This window comes from Phyllobates terribilis, unplaced genomic scaffold (genome assembly GCF_046119375.1).
Source record: "Phyllobates terribilis strain yellow unplaced genomic scaffold, ASM4611937v1 Scaffold_1606__1_contigs__length_246918, whole genome shotgun sequence".
Lineage (NCBI taxonomy): Eukaryota > Metazoa > Chordata > Amphibia > Anura > Dendrobatidae > Phyllobates > Phyllobates terribilis.
In genome coordinates, this window is record NW_027364366.1 from 50,764 (window position 1) to 72,608 (window position 21,845).

The following is a 21,845-nucleotide window of genomic DNA, read 5'->3' on the forward strand; positions in this document are numbered from 1 at the left end:
ACAGCAGGGGGTGAAGGTGCTGTGTTTAAAGAGGTGGAGTTATGCAGATCTAAAACGCGTGGATTGCAGCAGCAGCAAGCCGAAAAGTGCAGGCATGTAAGGGATCTAGAGGTTGACAACATGTCTTCTTAACGGGAGTCCAGGAGCTCATCTCCACAAATGGACTTTTCAGGATCCTTGGGTGGCTCCGTAGTTTGAAACCAATTCTGGTTATCGCTTCTCGGCCTTTTGGCTAAGATCAAGTGTAGTATCTGTTCTTATCAGTTTAATATCTGATACGTCCCCTATCTGGGGACCATATATTAAATGGATTTTTAGAACAGGGAGATGGAAAAAGAGCTTGCTCTGTCCACTCCACGCATTGACCTGGTATTGCAGTATCTCCAGGACTGGTGCACCCCTTCTTTAATGCAGTTTCTAAAATCAGAAAGAATTGAATTCAATGTTTTTTGTTCATTTTGCTTGTTTGTCGGATTTTGGGATGGACTCTTTGGCTTTGCTTTTCTTCTCCTCATTGGATTTTTCATGTTCAAAGTTGCAGAAGCCAGATTACAAGCTCATTTTGGTTCATCTTCAGCAACTGTGCATTGCATTGCCATGTAATGTGATGCAATGCTATCTTTCTAGCTCTCCCTTTTTACTTCCTTTTGGATAAACAGACATATTAGGCAAGCATTTTGGAGCTTTCACCTAAATAACTACAGGTGGTGAGATAAGCTGCACAATATAATTGACCTTTCAGTATATTGTTGCACACACACCATCTATTTAGCAAATGCCCTTGTTATCAACAGCAGCCTTTTAAACTCACCTGAGCTAACAGGTATGTGCGCTGGTTACTCTGCTGCGCTTAAAATTTCTTTTTTGGTTTGCTACAATGCCTTTTCTGAAACGTTGTCTCCTTCTGCTGGAACACTGACTTCTTTCATTTAATGCCTGCAGACTATAAAAGAGAACCCAACCCAAAAAGTTTGGTTGATTAGTCTGTGGCATTCTGTTAAACTGTTGCTTATGGCGGTCTCTGTGAGCTTCTCAGCGACATTCAGCCAGCCAGGTATCCTGCCTGCAGTAGATGGAATGTGGCAATGGAACGCTGGCTGCGCGTGTCATAATAGGCTCTGAGCCTTTATATACCTGTGCACAGCAGCAGCCACCTTCAGTCTGCTGCTGGACAGCCAGCAGCAGCAGCAGCAGGAGAGGTATGTAATCAGGAGCCCTCCTGCTAAGGGTAGACAGCTGCTCGTTCCACCCCACCCCCCGCCTTAATTGGTTCTCCTCCCTTCCAACGGTGTTGAGGCGGGTGGGAACAGCAGGGGGTGAAGGTGCTGTGTTTAAAGAGGTGGAGTTATGCAGATCTAAAACGCGTGGATTGCAGCAGCAGCAAGCCGAAAAGTGCAGGCATGTAAGGGATCTAGAGGTTGACAACATGTCTTCTTAACGGGAGTCCAGGAGCTCATCTCCACAAATGGACTTTTCAGGATCCTTGGGTGGCTCCGTAGTTTGAAACCAATTCTGGTTATCGCTTCTCGGCCTTTTGGCTCAGACCTAGTGTTTGGACAAGAGGTTCCTTGTGTACTAGCCCTCGGCCTTCCAGCATCGCCACTTCGGTGGCTTAAGCTGGATGCTGCTATAGGGGGAGAGTGAGGAGGAAACGAGAAGGCGATTCCTGAAGCGACCATGGGTGTCAAGCTTCGCTTTGCTGGGACCGGGGATCCCCGGGTCAAGAATGCTTTCCGTATCGAGGTCTCTGAGGAGAAGAAGGACCATTTCTCGTTGTCATACCTGGTCAACGCCATTTTCTATGAAATCCTGAAGATCCAGAAGTCGGAGATCATCTGTTTGCAGGAGTTCAGAAGGGAGCATAGGTACGTCTTGGTGCTTTCTTCTATGGCGGCTTGCCAAAACCTTTTCAAAACTCTTCAAGTCCTTTCAGAGCACCCTCAGCTGGATGGACTTATCTTCACTGTACTCTACTCTAAGGGGGATATCCCGGTGGTAGTATTCATGCACAACCCCTTTATCTCCCGGGATGATATCACTGCATTCCTGAGAAGACACTGCATTTTTGTGCAATTCTCCCATAAAATCTTAAATGGAGAAGGGCTGTGGACTGGGAAGTATAAATACTTTGTGAGGTTTGGGATAGACCCTCATGGTCCTGGAGGTATTCACTATCCTCCCCTGAACTTTACAATTGGAAGAGACTCTGGATATCTGTTTTTTCCCGAGGCGCCATTGTTCTGCAGGAGATGCAACATGTTCGGGCATATCCAGGATTTCTGCAAACAATTGCCAAACTGTAGAAAGTGCAACAAGTACGGTCATCTGGCGAAGGATTGTTCCAACCCGGTGGTATGTGATGCCTGCGGGGAGGAAGGACATGTGATTCGGGATTGTAAGGCTAAAGTCAAGCCTAGGTCCTTCTCCGAAGTGACCAAAGGTAAGCCTACTGTCCCTGCTGTTACCCCACAGGTGACTACTGCAGAGATCAATGAGGAGACGGAGCCCCCTGAGGTTGAAGATCTGGTGGGTGAGGCCCAGACCCTGTTGGACCCTCCAGCCCCTGCTGGGCCAAGTATGGAGATCTCCGAGTTGGATGTGGACCTCCCTCATCAGTCCGAAATATGTGGTGAGGGTGACATGGATGTGTCTCTTGCTCGAACCCCTGCATTGTCCTGGGGTGCTACAGACGAAGAGGTGGCCAGGGATGGTGGCCAAGGAGACTTTACTTCTGGGAGGTCTTTTGATGATGATGATACTCCTGAACTGGCCAATAAAAAACCCAGACGAGAGTACTCACCTGCCAGCGGAGGGTGCGACAGTCCTGCAAGTGACCGCATTTACCCGCAGGATGTCTTCTCCCCTGATGCTCCTTACCTTGGCATCCCTGAGAGCATCAACACCTTTGGGGTGCTTTCCCAGTCTGATGATAATGGATGAGTATGGTGTGATCAACATTGAGTCATGTATTTCTTTTCTTTAATTAATGTCTTGCCAATCTGGTTGGGATGTAGTGTCCCTAAATGTAAGGCAGATCAGATCTAAAATCAGAAGAACAACTGTTCTGGACTACCTGAAACATTTAGGTGCTGATGTTTTTTGCCTTCAGGAGTGTGGGATTCAGGATGCTCCTTGTGACAAAGACTGGCCTTACGGACAGCATATCTGGTCAGGGTCTAATCATAATAAAAATGATGGGGTGGGGATATTAGTTGGGAATAAAGAAATCTCTATTGATAGTTATATTGTGGTGGAGGTGGGCCGATGTTTAATTGCATTTTTGAGTTATAGAGGGTGGCGGGTCAGAATTATTAATTTATATTGCCCTACAGGGAAGGAAGAGCGGCTTGCTCTTCTTGAAAAATTAAGTTTTTTTCTTCCAGGGAAATCTCCCACTATTTTTGTTGGGGACGTTAATTGTGTCACAGAAGGAAAGTGTGACATAACAGGAAAGAAATTGTCCCATTTAATTTGTGATTTTTCCTTTTTAGATGCAGCAGTTGTTGTTCTTGGCATGCCACCACCGCCGACATACCATGCTGACCGTGGTGAGATTCATTCCAGAATTGATTTAATGTTATTTTCTAAAAATATGGTATGTTTGGATTTTTCTCAACAAAAGGTACCTTTTTCGGACCATGAATGTTTGAGAGGCGTGTTTTGTGCGAATGGTGACCAAGTGTATGGCGGTGGGGTATGGAAGTTGAATGCAAGGCTGTTAGAGGATGATGAGGTGATGAATGAGTTTAATGTAAAGTATGAAAGATGGAGAATGCGTAAGAAGGATTTTGTGTGTGTTCTTGACTGGTGGGACTGGGTGAAAGTGCAATTTAAAACTTTCTTCAAAAAGTGGGGCTATAGAAAAGCTGCCAGATATAGGAATAGGTTTAATGACCTTAATAGACGGATTGACTGGTTGAGAAAGTGTGTTGCAAGTGGTTTGGAGATGTCTGATCAACTTACTGAGGCTAAGAATGAATTGAAGCATGTGTTGGATGAGAAAGGAAAGGAAATTATATATCGTACTAAAATTGAGCACCTGGAGAAAAATGAGAAGTGTACGAGGTTCTTTTTTAAAAAAATGAATGGTAGGAAGACTGATATGAATGAAGTTGTGAATGAAAGTGGAACCAACTGTATGGGTGAGGATGTGCTGAAAGAAGTGAATAGGTTTTATAGCAAGTTGTATGATGAGAAATGGATTGACTCTGGGCTTGTGTCATATGTTCTGAATGGTGTGGAGAAAAAACTTGATTCTGAGGAGCGTGATCTGTTGTGTGAGGATGTAGTTCTGGATGAAGTGAAGAATGTGGTGTGGAGTGCTAAAAAGAGTAAGACTCCTGGGAAAGATGGTATACCTGTAGAGTTGTATGTGAAAGCATGGGAAGTTTTGGGAACAGATTTGACTGAGGTATGTAAGTATATGTGGGTGAATGGTAGGTTGTGTGAATCAATGAAAGAAGGAGTGGTTGTGCTTGTGTATAAAAAGGGTGAGAGGAAACGTTTGGAAAACTGGAGACCAATAACACTGCTGAATTCGGATTATAAGGTCTACAGTAAGTTACTGGCAAATCGTATGCGTGAAGTGATTGGTAGTGTTGTGGAGGAGGACCAAGTATGTGCAGTGCCTGGAAGAAGTATGAGTGATAACTTGTTATTGTTGAGAGATATGATTGGGGATTGCAAGGATAGAAAGCAGAAATGTATGACTTTAGCTATTGATTTTGAGAAGGCGTTTGACAGGGTTTCGCATGTGTTTTTGTTTAAAGTACTGGAAAGAATGGGGTTTCCTAGAGAATTTGTGAATTGTGTAAAATCATTGTATGATTGTGTGTCAAGTGAATTCTTGGTTAATGGGTGGCTGTGTGACAAAGTGAAGATTAGGTCAGGAGTAAGGCAGGGGTGTCCTATGTCCCCCGTCTTATTTGTATGTGTAATAGAACCATTGTTATGTTTGATTAGACGGGATAAAATGATGAGAGGTTTGTTGGTGCCTGGTAGTGGTGGTAAGCATGTGAAAGTGTTAGGTTATATGGATGATGTTGTGGTTGTGAGTGAAAGTATGGCTTCTTTGAGTAGAATTAAATTGCTTTTGGATTTTTTTGTTGGTGCGTCTGGTTTTAGGGTAAATTGGAATAAATGTAGTTTTAAATGTTTTGGAGATAGTAGTATTCGTATGGATGGTGTAAAGTGTGAAGTGGGTGCAATCAAGATTTTGGGCGTATTATTTAATGATGACTTAAAAGGGAATGAAAGTTGGGAAGAGTGTGGTATGCGGGTTGAACGTAAATTGAATTTTTGGCGAATGAGAGAATTGACTCTGCGTGGTAAGGTATTAATTATCAAAGCAGTGATTCTCCCTATCCTGCTTTATGTGGCGACTGTTTTTCCTTCTCCTTACAGGAAAATTAAGAGAATAGAGAAGTTGGTATTCACATTCCTGTGGTGTAGTAAGATGGAGAAGTTGAAGCGGGAGAGCCTTTTTAAGGCTTGTCAGCATGGTGGGCTGGCCTTTCCCAATATTGAAGTTTTTTTAGGTCTTAATTATATTAAGACTGTGGTTATTTTGCTGGGTAAAGGCAATAAAGGTGCTTTTATGGCTAATTATTCTGCTGGATGGATGTTGTATGGGTTATGCTGGAGGAAGAGAGATGCGAGTGTGCCTGTGGCCTTTAAGTGTCCTGTTTGGTATGAGGTGATTGAGAAATTTGTGAGAAAGCATGATTTGTTGAGTGTGGGAATGAATGATTTTAGAATGACCAAGAATGTGGTGAAAAGAATGAGTGCAAATGAGGTAGAGTGTAATATTGTTGGGCTGAGAGGGAATGAGGTTTCAGATGCATGGAAGAAGTTAGATACGTTTGGGATGTCAAACAAACAGAAGGATGTGGTGTGGATGACTTTACATAATATTTTACCTGTGAGAGAAGTGCAGAAGAAAAGAGAGTTGATAAGAACAGATGTGTGTCCGAGAGTGGGATGTGGTGGTTGTGAGACTGTGAGGCATGTTATGTGGGATTGTGAGTACGCGTACAGTGTGTGGAAGTGTGTAGGTGGATTGTGTAAGGGTTTAGCAGGCGTGAATTTTGTGGATTGGCGTGTGGCGATGTTTGGAATTGGTGCGTGTAGTCGGTCTAAAGATAGAATTTTATGGTTGATAATGGCTTGTGTGATGGAGAGTTTGTGGGATGCAAGGAACCTTGGACTTTTCAAGAGGAAATCTTTATCAGTGAATGAATGTGTTAGACTTATTCTTTCAAGACTGTACCTGATATATAAGTTGGACAGCAGAGGCGGTGGTGGCACAGATGCCGAAGGGATTTGGAAATTTAAAAAGTGGCATTACCTTATCAAATACCAGTGATTTTTTTCTTTGTGATTCCTTGAAGTTTCTGCATTTGTGTTACGTAAAGGATGTTCCCTTGTGATTATATTTCGTCTTATACTACTGCTAAATAAATAGAACCATGATGATGAGAAGTTTTAAGTAGCAAATTTTGGAGAAATTCATACTGTTTGCTAAAAAACTAAACTGAATGGTTTAAAAAAAAAAAAAAAAAAAAAAAAAAAAAAATCTGTTCTTATCAGTTTAATATCTGATACGTCCCCTATCTGGGGACCATATATTAAATGGATTTTTAGAACAGGGAGATGGAAAAAGAGCTTGCTCTGTCCACTCCACGCATTGACCTGGTATTGCAGTATCTCCAGGACCGGTGCACCCCTTCTTTAATGCAGTTTCTAAAATCAGAAAGAATTGAATTCAATGTTTTTTGTTCATTTTGCTTGTTTGTCGGATTTTGGGATGGACTCTTTGGCTTTGCTTTTCTTCTCCTCATTGGATTTTTCATGTTCAAAGTTGCAGAAGCCAGATTACAAGCTCATTTTGGTTCATCTTCAGCAACTGTGCATTGCATTGCCATGTAATGTGATGCAATGCTATCTTTCTAGCTCTCCCTTTTTACTTCCTTTTGGATAAACAGACATATTAGGCAAGCATTTTGGAGCTTTCACCTAAATAACTACAGGTGGTGAGATAAGCTGCACAATATAATTGACCTTTCAGTATATTGTTGCACACACACCATCTATTTAGCAAATGCCCTTGTTATCAACAGCAGCCTTTTAAACTCACCTGAGCTAACAGGTATGTGCGCTGGTTACTCTGCTGCGCTTAAAATTTCTTTTTTGGTTTGCTACAATGCCTTTTCTGAAACGTTGTCTCCTTCTGCTGGAACACTGACTTCTTTCATTTAATGCCTGCAGACTATAAAAGAGAACCCAACCCAAAAAGTTTGGTTGATTAGTCTGTGGCATTCTGTTAAACTGTTGCTTATGGCGGTCTCTGTGAGCTTCTCAGCGACATTCAGCCAGCCAGGTATCCTGCCTGCAGTAGATGGAATGTGGCAATGGAACGCTGGCTGCGCGTGTCATAATAGGCTCTGAGCCTTTATATACCTGTGCACAGCAGCAGCCACCTTCAGTCTGCTGCTGGACAGCCAGCAGCAGCAGCAGGAGAGGTATGTAATCAGGAGCCCTCCTGCTAAGGGTAGACAGCTGCTCGTTCCACCCCACCCCCCGCCTTAATTGGTTCTCCTCCCTTCCAACGGTGTTGAGGCGGGTGGGAACAGCAGGGGGTGAAGGTGCTGTGTTTAAAGAGGTGGAGTTATGCAGATCTAAAACGCGTGGATTGCAGCAGCAGCAAGCCGAAAAGTGCAGGCATGTAAGGGATCTAGAGGTTGACAACATGTCTTCTTAACGGGAGTCCAGGAGCTCATCTCCACAAATGGACTTTTCAGGATCCTTGGGTGGCTCCGTAGTTTGAAACCAATTCTGGTTATCGCTTCTCGGCCTTTTGGCTAAGATCAAGTGTAGTATCTGTTCTTATCAGTTTAATATCTGATACGTCCCCTATCTGGGGACCATATATTAAATGGATTTTTAGAACAGGGAGATGGAAAAAGAGCTTGCTCTGTCCACTCCACGCATTGACCTGGTATTGCAGTATCTCCAGGACCGGTGCACCCCTTCTTTAATGCAGTTTCTAAAATCAGAAAGAATTGAATTCAATGTTTTTTGTTCATTTTGCTTGTTTGTCGGATTTTGGGATGGACTCTTTGGCTTTGCTTTTCTTCTCCTCATTGGATTTTTCATGTTCAAAGTTGCAGAAGCCAGATTACAAGCTCATTTTGGTTCATCTTCAGCAACTGTGCATTGCATTGCCATGTAATGTGATGCAATGCTATCTTTCTAGCTCTCCCTTTTTACTTCCTTTTGGATAAACAGACATATTAGGCAAGCATTTTGGAGCTTTCACCTAAATAACTACAGGTGGTGAGATAAGCTGCACAATATAATTGACCTTTCAGTATATTGTTGCACACACACCATCTATTTAGCAAATGCCCTTGTTATCAACAGCAGCCTTTTAAACTCACCTGAGCTAACAGGTATGTGCGCTGGTTACTCTGCTGCGCTTAAAATTTCTTTTTTGGTTTGCTACAATGCCTTTTCTGAAACGTTGTCTCCTTCTGCTGGAACACTGACTTCTTTCATTTAATGCCTGCAGACTATAAAAGAGAACCCAACCCAAAAAGTTTGGTTGATTAGTCTGTGGCATTCTGTTAAACTGTTGCTTATGGCGGTCTCTGTGAGCTTCTCAGCGACATTCAGCCAGCCAGGTATCCTGCCTGCAGTAGATGGAATGTGGCAATGGAACGCTGGCTGCGCGTGTCATAATAGGCTCTGAGCCTTTATATACCTGTGCACAGCAGCAGCCACCTTCAGTCTGCTGCTGGACAGCCAGCAGCAGCAGCAGCAGGAGAGGTATGTAATCAGGAGCCCTCCTGCTAAGGGTAGACAGCTGCTCGTTCCACCCCACCCCCCGCCTTAATTGGTTCTCCTCCCTTCCAACGGTGTTGAGGCGGGTGGGAACAGCAGGGGGTGAAGGTGCTGTGTTTAAAGAGGTGGAGTTATGCAGATCTAAAACGCGTGGATTGCAGCAGCAGCAAGCCGAAAAGTGCAGGCATGTAAGGGATCTAGAGGTTGACAACATGTCTTCTTAACGGGAGTCCAGGAGCTCATCTCCACAAATGGACTTTTCAGGATCCTTGGGTGGCTCCGTAGTTTGAAACCAATTCTGGTTATCGCTTCTCGGCCTTTTGGCTAAGATCAAGTGTAGTATCTGTTCTTATCAGTTTAATATCTGATACGTCCCCTATCTGGGGACCATATATTAAATGGATTTTTAGAACAGGGAGATGGAAAAAGAGCTTGCTCTGTCCACTCCACGCATTGACCTGGTATTGCAGTATCTCCAGGACCGGTGCACCCCTTCTTTAATGCAGTTTCTAAAATCAGAAAGAATTGAATTCAATGTTTTTTGTTCATTTTGCTTGTTTGTCGGATTTTGGGATGGACTCTTTGGCTTTGCTTTTCTTCTCCTCATTGGATTTTTCATGTTCAAAGTTGCAGAAGCCAGATTACAAGCTCATTTTGGTTCATCTTCAGCAACTGTGCATTGCATTGCCATGTAATGTGATGCAATGCTATCTTTCTAGCTCTCCCTTTTTACTTCCTTTTGGATAAACAGACATATTAGGCAAGCATTTTGGAGCTTTCACCTAAATAACTACAGGTGGTGAGATAAGCTGCACAATATAATTGACCTTTCAGTATATTGTTGCACACACACCATCTATTTAGCAAATGCCCTTGTTATCAACAGCAGCCTTTTAAACTCACCTGAGCTAACAGGTATGTGCGCTGGTTACTCTGCTGCGCTTAAAATTTCTTTTTTGGTTTGCTACAATGCCTTTTCTGAAACGTTGTCTCCTTCTGCTGGAACACTGACTTCTTTCATTTAATGCCTGCAGACTATAAAAGAGAACCCAACCCAAAAAGTTTGGTTGATTAGTCTGTGGCATTCTGTTAAACTGTTGCTTATGGCGGTCTCTGTGAGCTTCTCAGCGACATTCAGCCAGCCAGGTATCCTGCCTGCAGTAGATGGAATGTGGCAATGGAACGCTGGCTGCGCGTGTCATAATAGGCTCTGAGCCTTTATATACCTGTGCACAGCAGCAGCCACCTTCAGTCTGCTGCTGGACAGCCAGCAGCAGCAGCAGCAGGAGAGGTATGTAATCAGGAGCCCTCCTGCTAAGGGTAGACAGCTGCTCGTTCCACCCCACCCCCCGCCTTAATTGGTTCTCCTCCCTTCCAACGGTGTTGAGGCGGGTGGGAACAGCAGGGGGTGAAGGTGCTGTGTTTAAAGAGGTGGAGTTATGCAGATCTAAAACGCGTGGATTGCAGCAGCAGCAAGCCGAAAAGTGCAGGCATGTAAGGGATCTAGAGGTTGACAACATGTCTTCTTAACGGGAGTCCAGGAGCTCATCTCCACAAATGGACTTTTCAGGATCCTTGGGTGGCTCCGTAGTTTGAAACCAATTCTGGTTATCGCTTCTCGGCCTTTTGGCTAAGATCAAGTGTAGTATCTGTTCTTATCAGTTTAATATCTGATACGTCCCCTATCTGGGGACCATATATTAAATGGATTTTTAGAACAGGGAGATGGAAAAAGAGCTTGCTCTGTCCACTCCACGCATTGACCTGGTATTGCAGTATCTCCAGGACCGGTGCACCCCTTCTTTAATGCAGTTTCTAAAATCAGAAAGAATTGAATTCAATGTTTTTTGTTCATTTTGCTTGTTTGTCGGATTTTGGGATGGACTCTTTGGCTTTGCTTTTCTTCTCCTCATTGGATTTTTCATGTTCAAAGTTGCAGAAGCCAGATTACAAGCTCATTTTGGTTCATCTTCAGCAACTGTGCATTGCATTGCCATGTAATGTGATGCAATGCTATCTTTCTAGCTCTCCCTTTTTACTTCCTTTTGGATAAACAGACATATTAGGCAAGCATTTTGGAGCTTTCACCTAAATAACTACAGGTGGTGAGATAAGCTGCACAATATAATTGACCTTTCAGTATATTGTTGCACACACACCATCTATTTAGCAAATGCCCTTGTTATCAACAGCAGCCTTTTAAACTCACCTGAGCTAACAGGTATGTGCGCTGGTTACTCTGCTGCGCTTAAAATTTCTTTTTTGGTTTGCTACAATGCCTTTTCTGAAACGTTGTCTCCTTCTGCTGGAACACTGACTTCTTTCATTTAATGCCTGCAGACTATAAAAGAGAACCCAACCCAAAAGTTTGGTTGATTAGTCTGTGGCATTCTGTTAAACTGTTGCTTATGGCGGTCTCTGTGAGCTTCTCAGCGACATTCAGCCAGCCAGGTATCCTGCCTGCAGTAGATGGAATGTGGCAATGGAACGCTGGCTGCGCGTGTCATAATAGGCTCTGAGCCTTTATATACCTGTGCACAGCAGCAGCCACCTTCAGTCTGCTGCTGGACAGCCAGCAGCAGCAGCAGCAGGAGAGGTATGTAATCAGGAGCCCTCCTGCTAAGGGTAGACAGCTGCTCGTTCCACCCCACCCCCCGCCTTAATTGGTTCTCCTCCCTTCCAACGGTGTTGAGGCGGGTGGGAACAGCAGGGGGTGAAGGTGCTGTGTTTAAAGAGGTGGAGTTATGCAGATCTAAAACGCGTGGATTGCAGCAGCAGCAAGCCGAAAAGTGCAGGCATGTAAGGGATCTAGAGGTTGACAACATGTCTTCTTAACGGGAGTCCAGGAGCTCATCTCCACAAATGGACTTTTCAGGATCCTTGGGTGGCTCCGTAGTTTGAAACCAATTCTGGTTATCGCTTCTCGGCCTTTTGGCTAAGATCAAGTGTAGTATCTGTTCTTATCAGTTTAATATCTGATACGTCCCCTATCTGGGGACCATATATTAAATGGATTTTTAGAACAGGGAGATGGAAAAAGAGCTTGCTCTGTCCACTCCACGCATTGACCTGGTATTGCAGTATCTCCAGGACCGGTGCACCCCTTCTTTAATGCAGTTTCTAAAATCAGAAAGAATTGAATTCAATGTTTTTTGTTCATTTTGCTTGTTTGTCGGATTTTGGGATGGACTCTTTGGCTTTGCTTTTCTTCTCCTCATTGGATTTTTCATGTTCAAAGTTGCAGAAGCCAGATTACAAGCTCATTTTGGTTCATCTTCAGCAACTGTGCATTGCATTGCCATGTAATGTGATGCAATGCTATCTTTCTAGCTCTCCCTTTTTACTTCCTTTTGGATAAACAGACATATTAGGCAAGCATTTTGGAGCTTTCACCTAAATAACTACAGGTGGTGAGATAAGCTGCACAATATAATTGACCTTTCAGTATATTGTTGCACACACACCATCTATTTAGCAAATGCCCTTGTTATCAACAGCAGCCTTTTAAACTCACCTGAGCTAACAGGTATGTGCGCTGGTTACTCTGCTGCGCTTAAAATTTCTTTTTTGGTTTGCTACAATGCCTTTTCTGAAACGTTGTCTCCTTCTGCTGGAACACTGACTTCTTTCATTTAATGCCTGCAGACTATAAAAGAGAACCCAACCCAAAAAGTTTGGTTGATTAGTCTGTGGCATTCTGTTAAACTGTTGCTTATGGCGGTCTCTGTGAGCTTCTCAGCGACATTCAGCCAGCCAGGTATCCTGCCTGCAGTAGATGGAATGTGGCAATGGAACGCTGGCTGCGCGTGTCATAATAGGCTCTGAGCCTTTATATACCTGTGCACAGCAGCAGCCACCTTCAGTCTGCTGCTGGACAGCCAGCAGCAGCAGCAGCAGGAGAGGTATGTAATCAGGAGCCCTCCTGCTAAGGGTAGACAGCTGCTCGTTCCACCCCACCCCCCGCCTTAATTGGTTCTCCTCCCTTCCAACGGTGTTGAGGCGGGTGGGAACAGCAGGGGGTGAAGGTGCTGTGTTTAAAGAGGTGGAGTTATGCAGATCTAAAACGCGTGGATTGCAGCAGCAGCAAGCCGAAAAGTGCAGGCATGTAAGGGATCTAGAGGTTGACAACATGTCTTCTTAACGGGAGTCCAGGAGCTCATCTCCACAAATGGACTTTTCAGGATCCTTGGGTGGCTCCGTAGTTTGAAACCAATTCTGGTTATCGCTTCTCGGCCTTTTGGCTAAGATCAAGTGTAGTATCTGTTCTTATCAGTTTAATAACTGATACGTCCCCTATCTGGGGACCATATATTAAATGGATTTTTAGAACAGGGAGATGGAAAAAGAGCTTGCTCTGTCCACTCCACGCATTGACCTGGTATTGCAGTATCTCCAGGACCGGTGCACCCCTTCTTTAATGCAGTTTCTAAAATCAGAAAGAATTGAATTCAATGTTTTTTGTTCATTTTGCTTGTTTGTCGGATTTTGGGATGGACTCTTTGGCTTTGCTTTTCTTCTCCTCATTGGATTTTTCATGTTCAAAGTTGCAGAAGCCAGATTACAAGCTCATTTTGGTTCATCTTCAGCAACTGTGCATTGCATTGCCATGTAATGTGATGCAATGCTATCTTTCTAGCTCTCCCTTTTTACTTCCTTTTGGATAAACAGACATATTAGGCAAGCATTTTGGAGCTTTCACCTAAATAACTACAGGTGGTGAGATAAGCTGCACAATATAATTGACCTTTCAGTATATTGTTGCACACACACCATCTATTTAGCAAATGCCCTTGTTATCAACAGCAGCCTTTTAAACTCACCTGAGCTAACAGGTATGTGCGCTGGTTACTCTGCTGCGCTTAAAATTTCTTTTTTGGTTTGCTACAATGCCTTTTCTGAAACGTTGTCTCCTTCTGCTGGAACACTGACTTCTTTCATTTAATGCCTGCAGACTATAAAAGAGAACCCAACCCAAAAAGTTTGGTTGATTAGTCTGTGGCATTCTGTTAAACTGTTGCTTATGGCAGTCTCTGTGAGCTTCTCAGCGACATTCAGCCAGCCAGGTATCCTGCCTGCAGTAGATGGAATGTGGCAATGGAACGCTGGCTGCGCGTGTCATAATAGGCTCTGAGCCTTTATATACCTGTGCACAGCAGCAGCCACCTTCAGTCTGCTGCTGGACAGCCAGCAGCAGCAGCAGCAGGAGAGGTATGTAATCAGGAGCCCTCCTGCTAAGGGTAGACAGCTGCTCGTTCCACCCCACCCCCCGCCTTAATTGGTTCTCCTCCCTTCCAACGGTGTTGAGGCGGGTGGGAACAGCAGGGGGTGAAGGTGCTGTGTTTAAAGAGGTGGAGTTATGCAGATCTAAAACGCGTGGATTGCAGCAGCAGCAAGCCGAAAAGTGCAGGCATGTAAGGGATCTAGAGGTTGACAACATGTCTTCTTAACGGGAGTCCAGGAGCTCATCTCCACAAATGGACTTTTCAGGATCCTTGGGTGGCTCCGTAGTTTGAAACCAATTCTGGTTATCGCTTCTCGGCCTTTTGGCTAAGATCAAGTGTAGTATCTGTTCTTATCAGTTTAATATCTGATACGTCCCCTATCTGGGGACCATATATTAAATGGATTTTTAGAACAGGGAGATGGAAAAAGAGCTTGCTCTGTCCACTCCACGCATTGACCTGGTATTGCAGTATCTCCAGGACCGGTGCACCCCTTCTTTAATGCAGTTTCTAAAATCAGAAAGAATTGAATTCAATGTTTTTTGTTCATTTTGCTTGTTTGTCGGATTTTGGGATGGACTCTTTGGCTTTGCTTTTCTTCTCCTCATTGGATTTTTCATGTTCAAAGTTGCAGAAGCCAGATTACAAGCTCATTTTGGTTCATCTTCAGCAACTGTGCATTGCATTGCCATGTAATGTGATGCAATGCTATCTTTCTAGCTCTCCCTTTTTACTTCCTTTTGGATAAACAGACATATTAGGCAAGCATTTTGGAGCTTTCACCTAAATAACTACAGGTGGTGAGATAAGCTGCACAATATAATTGACCTTTCAGTATATTGTTGCACACACACCATCTATTTAGCAAATGCCCTTGTTATCAACAGCAGCCTTTTAAACTCACCTGAGCTAACAGGTATGTGCGCTGGTTACTCTGCTGCGCTTAAAATTTCTTTTTTGGTTTGCTACAATGCCTTTTCTGAAACGTTGTCTCCTTCTGCTGGAACACTGACTTCTTTCATTTAATGCCTGCAGACTATAAAAGAGAACCCAACCCAAAAAGTTTGGTTGATTAGTCTGTGGCATTCTGTTAAACTGTTGCTTATGGCGGTCTCTGTGAGCTTCTCAGCGACATTCAGCCAGCCAGGTATCCTGCCTGCAGTAGATGGAATGTGGCAATGGAACGCTGGCTGCGCGTGTCATAATAGGCTCTGAGCCTTTATATACCTGTGCACAGCAGCAGCCACCTTCAGTCTGCTGCTGGACAGCCAGCAGCAGCAGCAGCAGGAGAGGTATGTAATCAGGAGCCCTCCTGCTAAGGGTAGACAGCTGCTCGTTCCACCCCACCCCCCGCCTTAATTGGTTCTCCTCCCTTCCAACGGTGTTGAGGCGGGTGGGAACAGCAGGGGGTGAAGGTGCTGTGTTTAAAGAGGTGGAGTTATGCAGATCTAAAACGCGTGGATTGCAGCAGCAGCAAGCCGAAAAGTGCAGGCATGTAAGGGATCTAGAGGTTGACAACATGTCTTCTTAACGGGAGTCCAGGAGCTCATCTCCACAAATGGACTTTTCAGGATCCTTGGGTGGCTCCGTAGTTTGAAACCAATTCTGGTTATCGCTTCTCGGCCTTTTGGCTAAGATCAAGTGTAGTATCTGTTCTTATCAGTTTAATAACTGATACGTCCCCTATCTGGGGACCATATATTAAATGGATTTTTAGAACAGGGAGATGGAAAAAGAGCTTGCTCTGTCCACTCCACGCATTGACCTGGTATTGCAGTATCTCCAGGACCGGTGCACCCCTTCTTTAATGCAGTTTCTAAAATCAGAAAGAATTGAATTCAATGTTTTTTGTTCATTTTGCTTGTTTGTCGGATTTTGGGATGGACTCTTTGGCTTTGCTTTTCTTCTCCTCATTGGATTTTTCATGTTCAAAGTTGCAGAAGCCAGATTACAAGCTCATTTTGGTTCATCTTCAGCAACTGTGCATTGCATTGCCATGTAATGTGATGCAATGCTATCTTTCTAGCTCTCCCTTTTTACTTCCTTTTGGATAAACAGACATATTAGGCAAGCATTTTGGAGCTTTCACCTAAATAACTACAGGTGGTGAGATAAGCTGCACAATATAATTGACCTTTCAGTATATTGTTGCACACACACCATCTATTTAGCAAATGCCCTTGTTATCAACAGCAGCCTTTTAAACTCACCTGAGCTAACAGGTATGTGCGCTGGTTACTCTGCTGCGCTTAAAATTTCTTTTTTGGTTTGCTACAATGCCTTTTCTGAAACGTTGTCTCCTTCTGCTGGAACACTGACTTCTTTCATTTAATGCCTGCAGACTATAAAAGAGAACCCAACCCAAAAAGTTTGGTTGATTAGTCTGTGGCATTCTGTTAAACTGTTGCTTATGGCGGTCTCTGTGAGCTTCTCAGCGACATTCAGCCAGCCAGGTATCCTGCCTGCAGTAGATGGAATGTGGCAATGGAACGCTGGCTGCGCGTGTCATAATAGGCTCTGAGCCTTTATATACCTGTGCACAGCAGCAGCCACCTTCAGTCTGCTGCTGGACAGCCAGCAGCAGCAGCAGCAGGAGAGGTATGTAATCAGGAGCCCTCCTGCTAAGGGTAGACAGCTGCTCGTTCCACCCCACCCCCCGCCTTAATTGGTTCTCCTCCCTTCCAACGGTGTTGAGGCGGGTGGGAACAGCAGGGGGTGAAGGTGCTGTGTTTAAAGAGGTGGAGTTATGCAGATCTAAAACGCGTGGATTGCAGCAGCAGCAAGCCGAAAAGTGCAGGCATGTAAGGGATCTAGAGGTTGACAACATGTCTTCTTAACGGGAGTCCAGGAGCTCATCTCCACAAATGGACTTTTCAGGATCCTTGGGTGGCTCCGTAGTTTGAAACCAATTCTGGTTATCGCTTCTCGGCCTTTTGGCTAAGATCAAGTGTAGTATCTGTTCTTATCAGTTTAATATCTGATACGTCCCCTATCTGGGGACCATATATTAAATGGATTTTTAGAACAGGGAGATGGAAAAAGAGCTTGCTCTGTCCACTCCACGCATTGACCTGGTATTGCAGTATCTCCAGGACCGGTGCACCCCTTCTTTAATGCAGTTTCTAAAATCAGAAAGAATTGAATTCAATGTTTTTTGTTCATTTTGCTTGTTTGTCGGATTTTGGGATGGACTCTTTGGCTTTGCTTTTCTTCTCCTCATTGGATTTTTCATGTTCAAAGTTGCAGAAGCCAGATTACAAGCTCATTTTGGTTCATCTTCAGCAACTGTGCATTGCATTGCCATGTAATGTGATGCAATGCTATCTTTCTAGCTCTCCCTTTTTACTTCCTTTTGGATAAACAGACATATTAGGCAAGCATTTTGGAGCTTTCACCTAAATAACTACAGGTGGTGAGATAAGCTGCACAATATAATTGACCTTTCAGTATATTGTTGCACACACACCATCTATTTAGCAAATGCCCTTGTTATCAACAGCAGCCTTTTAAACTCACCTGAGCTAACAGGTATGTGCGCTGGTTACTCTGCTGCGCTTAAAATTTCTTTTTTGGTTTGCTACAATGCCTTTTCTGAAACGTTGTCTCCTTCTGCTGGAACACTGACTTCTTTCATTTAATGCCTGCAGACTATAAAAGAGAACCCAACCCAAAAAGTTTGGTTGATTAGTCTGTGGCATTCTGTTAAACTGTTGCTTATGGCGGTCTCTGTGAGCTTCTCAGCGACATTCAGCCAGCCAGGTATCCTGCCTGCAGTAGATGGAATGTGGCAATGGAACGCTGGCTGCGCGTGTCATAATAGGCTCTGAGCCTTTATATACCTGTGCACAGCAGCAGCCACCTTCAGTCTGCTGCTGGACAGCCAGCAGCAGCAGCAGCAGGAGAGGTATGTAATCAGGAGCCCTCCTGCTAAGGGTAGACAGCTGCTCGTTCCACCCCACCCCCCGCCTTAATTGGTTCTCCTCCCTTCCAACGGTGTTGAGGCGGGTGGGAACAGCAGGGGGTGAAGGTGCTGTGTTTAAAGAGGTGGAGTTATGCAGATCTAAAACGCGTGGATTGCAGCAGCAGCAAGCCGAAAAGTGCAGGCATGTAAGGGATCTAGAGGTTGACAACATGTCTTCTTAACGGGAGTCCAGGAGCTCATCTCCACAAATGGACTTTTCAGGATCCTTGGGTGGCTCCGTAGTTTGAAACCAATTCTGGTTATCGCTTCTCGGCCTTTTGGCTAAGATCAAGTGTAGTATCTGTTCTTATCAGTTTAATATCTGATACGTCCCCTATCTGGGGACCATATATTAAATGGATTTTTAGAACAGGGAGATGGAAAAAGAGCTTGCTCTGTCCACTCCACGCATTGACCTGGTATTGCAGTATCTCCAGGACCGGTGCACCCCTTCTTTAATGCAGTTTCTAAAATCAGAAAGAATTGAATTCAATGTTTTTTGTTCATTTTGCTTGTTTGTCGGATTTTGGGATGGACTCTTTGGCTTTGCTTTTCTTCTCCTCATTGGATTTTTCATGTTCAAAGTTGCAGAAGCCAGATTACAAGCTCATTTTGGTTCATCTTCAGCAACTGTGCATTGCATTGCCATGTAATGTGATGCAATGCTATCTTTCTAGCTCTCCCTTTTTACTTCCTTTTGGATAAACAGACATATTAGGCAAGCATTTTGGAGCTTTCACCTAAATAACTACAGGTCGTGAGATAAGCTGCACAATATAATTGACCTTTCAGTATATTGTTGCACACACACCATCTATTTAGCAAATGCCCTTGTTATCAACAGCAGCCTTTTAAACTCACCTGAGCTAACAGGTATGTGCGCTGGTTACTCTGCTGCGCTTAAAATTTCTTTTTTGGTTTGCTACAATGCCTTTTCTGAAACGTTGTCTCCTTCTGCTGGAACACTGACTTCTTTCATTTAATGCCTGCAGACTATAAAAGAGAACCCAACCCAAAAAGTTTGGTTGATTAGTCTGTGGCATTCTGTTAAACTGTTGCTTATGGCGGTCTCTGTGAGCTTCTCAGCGACATTCAGCCAGCCAGGTATCCTGCCTGCAGTAGATGGAATGTGGCAATGGAACGCTGGCTGCGCGTGTCATAATAGGCTCTGAGCCTTTATATACCTGTGCACAGCAGCAGCCACCTTCAGTCTGCTGCTGGACAGCCAGCAGCAGCAGCAGCAGGAGAGGTATGTAATCAGGAGCCCTCCTGCTAAGGGTAGACAGCTGCTCGTTCCACCCCACCCCCCGCCTTAATTGGTTCTCCTCCCTTCCAACGGTGTTGAGGCGGGTGGGAACAGCAGGGGGTGAAGGTGCTGTGTTTAAAGAGGTGGAGTTATGCAGATCTAAAACGCGTGGATTGCAGCAGCAGCAAGCCGAAAAGTGCAGGCATGTAAGGGATCTAGAGGTTGACAACATGTCTTCTTAACGGGAGTCCAGGAGCTCATCTCCACAAATGGACTTTTCAGGATCCTTGGGTGGCTCCGTAGTTTGAAACCAATTCTGGTTATCGCTTCTCGGCCTTTTGGCTAAGATCAAGTGTAGTATCTGTTCTTATCAGTTTAATATCTGATACGTCCCCTATCTGGGGACCATATATTAAATGGATTTTTAGAACAGGGAGATGGAAAAAGAGCTTGCTCTGTCCACTCCACGCATTGACCTGGTATTGCAGTATCTCCAGGACCGGTGCACCCCTTCTTTAATGCAGTTTCTAAAATCAGAAAGAATTGAATTCAATGTTTTTTGTTCATTTTGCTTGTTTGTCGGATTTTGGGATGGACTCTTTGGCTTTGCTTTTCTTCTCCTCATTGGATTTTTCATGTTCAAAGTTGCAGAAGCCAGATTACAAGCTCATTTTGGTTCATCTTCAGCAACTGTGCATTGCATTGCCATGTAATGTGATGCAATGCTATCTTTCTAGCTCTCCCTTTTTACTTCCTTTTGGATAAACAGACATATTAGGCAAGCATTTTGGAGCTTTCACCTAAATAACTACAGGTGGTGAGATAAGCTGCACAATATAATTGACCTTTCAGTATATTGTTGCACACACACCATCTATTTAGCAAATGCCCTTGTTATCAACAGCAGCCTTTTAAACTCACCTGAGCTAACAGGTATGTGCGCTGGTTACTCTGCTGCGCTTAAAATTTCTTTTTTGGTTTGCTACAATGCCTTTTCTGAAACGTTGTCTCCTTCTGCTGGAACACTGACTTCTTTCATTTAATGCCTGCAGACTATAAAAGAGAACCCAACCCAAAAAGTTTGGTTGATTAGTCTGTGGCATTCTGTTAAACTGTTGCTTATGGCGGTCTCTGTGAGCTTCTCAGCGACATTCAGCCAGCCAGGTATCCTGCCTGCAGTAGATGGAATGTGGCAATGGAACGCTGGCTGCGCGTGTCATAATAGGCTCTGAGCCTTTATATACCTGTGCACAGCAGCAGCCACCTTCAGTCTGCTGCTGGACAGCCAGCAGCAGCAGCAGCAGGAGAGGTATGTAATCAGGAGCCCTCCTGCTAAGGGTAGACAGCTGCTCGTTCCACCCCACCCCCCGCCTTAATTGGTTCTCCTCCCTTCCAACGGTGTTGAGGCGGGTGGGAACAGCAGGGGGTGAAGGTGCTGTGTTTAAAGAGGTGGAGTTATGCAGATCTAAAACGCGTGGATTGCAGCAGCAGCAAGCCGAAAAGTGCAGGCATGTAAGGGATCTAGAGGTTGACAACATGTCTTCTTAACGGGAGTCCAGGAGCTCATCTCCACAAATGGACTTTTCAGGATCCTTGGGTGGCTCCGTAGTTTGAAACCAATTCTGGTTATCGCTTCTCGGCCTTTTGGCTAAGATCAAGTGTAGTATCTGTTCTTATCAGTTTAATATCTGATACGTCCCCTATCTGGGGACCATATATTAAATGGATTTTTAGAACAGGGAGATGGAAAAAGAGCTTGCTCTGTCCACTCCACGCATTGACCTGGTATTGCAGTATCTCCAGGACCGGTGCACCCCTTCTTTAATGCAGTTTCTAAATTCAGAAAGAATTGAATTCAATGTTTTTTGTTCATTTTGCTTGTTTGTCGGATTTTGGGATGGACTCTTTGGCTTTGCTTTTCTTCTCCTCATTGGATTTTTCATGTTCAAAGTTGCAGAAGCCAGATTACAAGCTCATTTTGGTTCATCTTCAGCAACTGTGCATTGCATTGCCATGTAATGTGATGCAATGCTATCTTTCTAGCTCTCCCTTTTTACTTCCTTTTGGATAAACAGACATATTAGGCAAGCATTTTGGAGCTTTCACCTAAATAACTACAGGTGGTGAGATAAGCTGCACAATATAATTGACCTTTCAGTATATTGTTGCACACACACCATCTATTTAGCAAATGCCCTTGTTATCAACAGCAGCCTTTTAAACTCACCTGAGCTAACAGGTATGTGCGCTGGTTACTCTGCTGCGCTTAAAATTTCTTTTTTGGTTTGCTACAATGCCTTTTCTGAAACGTTGTCTCCTTCTGCTGGAACACTGACTTCTTTCATTTAATGCCTGCAGACTATAAAAGAGAACCCAACCCAAAAAGTTTGGTTGATTAGTCTGTGGCATTCTGTTAAACTGTTGCTTATGGCGGTCTCTGTGAGCTTCTCAGCGACATTCAGCCAGCCAGGTATCCTGCCTGCAGTAGATGGAATGTGGCAATGGAACGCTGGCTGCGCGTGTCATAATAGGCTCTGAGCCTTTATATACCTGTGCACAGCAGCAGCCACCTTCA

General features: G+C 44.2%; 13 non-coding genes across 13 annotated transcripts; all 13 read left to right on the forward strand.

Moving 5' to 3' along the window:
• The first annotated feature begins 212 nt into the window (after positions 1-212).
• On the forward strand, positions 213-403 carry LOC141244800 (U2 spliceosomal RNA). The gene has a single exon (XR_012308710.1). It is a non-coding gene; the product is annotated as a U2 spliceosomal RNA (small nuclear RNA).
• A 6,133-nt stretch (positions 404-6,536) lies between these two features.
• On the forward strand, positions 6,537-6,727 carry LOC141244814 (U2 spliceosomal RNA). Its single transcript, XR_012308724.1, has one exon. It is a non-coding gene; the product is annotated as a U2 spliceosomal RNA (small nuclear RNA).
• Positions 6,728-7,839: 1,112 nt separating this feature from the next.
• On the forward strand, positions 7,840-8,030 carry LOC141244836 (U2 spliceosomal RNA). Its single transcript, XR_012308742.1, has one exon. It is a non-coding gene; the product is annotated as a U2 spliceosomal RNA (small nuclear RNA).
• Positions 8,031-9,145: 1,115 nt separating this feature from the next.
• Positions 9,146-9,336, forward strand: LOC141244838 (U2 spliceosomal RNA). Its single transcript, XR_012308744.1, has one exon. It is a non-coding gene; the product is annotated as a U2 spliceosomal RNA (small nuclear RNA).
• Positions 9,337-10,451: 1,115 nt separating this feature from the next.
• On the forward strand, positions 10,452-10,642 carry LOC141244839 (U2 spliceosomal RNA). The gene has a single exon (XR_012308745.1). It is a non-coding gene; the product is annotated as a U2 spliceosomal RNA (small nuclear RNA).
• A 1,114-nt stretch (positions 10,643-11,756) lies between these two features.
• On the forward strand, positions 11,757-11,947 carry LOC141244840 (U2 spliceosomal RNA). Its single transcript, XR_012308746.1, has one exon. It is a non-coding gene; the product is annotated as a U2 spliceosomal RNA (small nuclear RNA).
• Positions 11,948-13,062: 1,115 nt separating this feature from the next.
• On the forward strand, positions 13,063-13,253 carry LOC141244794 (U2 spliceosomal RNA). Its single transcript, XR_012308704.1, has one exon. It is a non-coding gene; the product is annotated as a U2 spliceosomal RNA (small nuclear RNA).
• Positions 13,254-14,368: 1,115 nt separating this feature from the next.
• On the forward strand, positions 14,369-14,559 carry LOC141244841 (U2 spliceosomal RNA). The gene has a single exon (XR_012308747.1). It is a non-coding gene; the product is annotated as a U2 spliceosomal RNA (small nuclear RNA).
• Positions 14,560-15,674: 1,115 nt separating this feature from the next.
• Positions 15,675-15,865, forward strand: LOC141244795 (U2 spliceosomal RNA). The gene has a single exon (XR_012308705.1). It is a non-coding gene; the product is annotated as a U2 spliceosomal RNA (small nuclear RNA).
• Positions 15,866-16,980: 1,115 nt separating this feature from the next.
• Positions 16,981-17,171, forward strand: LOC141244842 (U2 spliceosomal RNA). The gene has a single exon (XR_012308748.1). It is a non-coding gene; the product is annotated as a U2 spliceosomal RNA (small nuclear RNA).
• A 1,115-nt stretch (positions 17,172-18,286) lies between these two features.
• Positions 18,287-18,477, forward strand: LOC141244843 (U2 spliceosomal RNA). Its single transcript, XR_012308749.1, has one exon. It is a non-coding gene; the product is annotated as a U2 spliceosomal RNA (small nuclear RNA).
• A 1,115-nt stretch (positions 18,478-19,592) lies between these two features.
• LOC141244845 (U2 spliceosomal RNA) lies at positions 19,593-19,783 on the forward strand. Its single transcript, XR_012308750.1, has one exon. It is a non-coding gene; the product is annotated as a U2 spliceosomal RNA (small nuclear RNA).
• Positions 19,784-20,898: 1,115 nt separating this feature from the next.
• Positions 20,899-21,089, forward strand: LOC141244846 (U2 spliceosomal RNA). Its single transcript, XR_012308751.1, has one exon. It is a non-coding gene; the product is annotated as a U2 spliceosomal RNA (small nuclear RNA).
• The last annotated feature ends 756 nt before the right edge of the window (positions 21,090-21,845 follow it).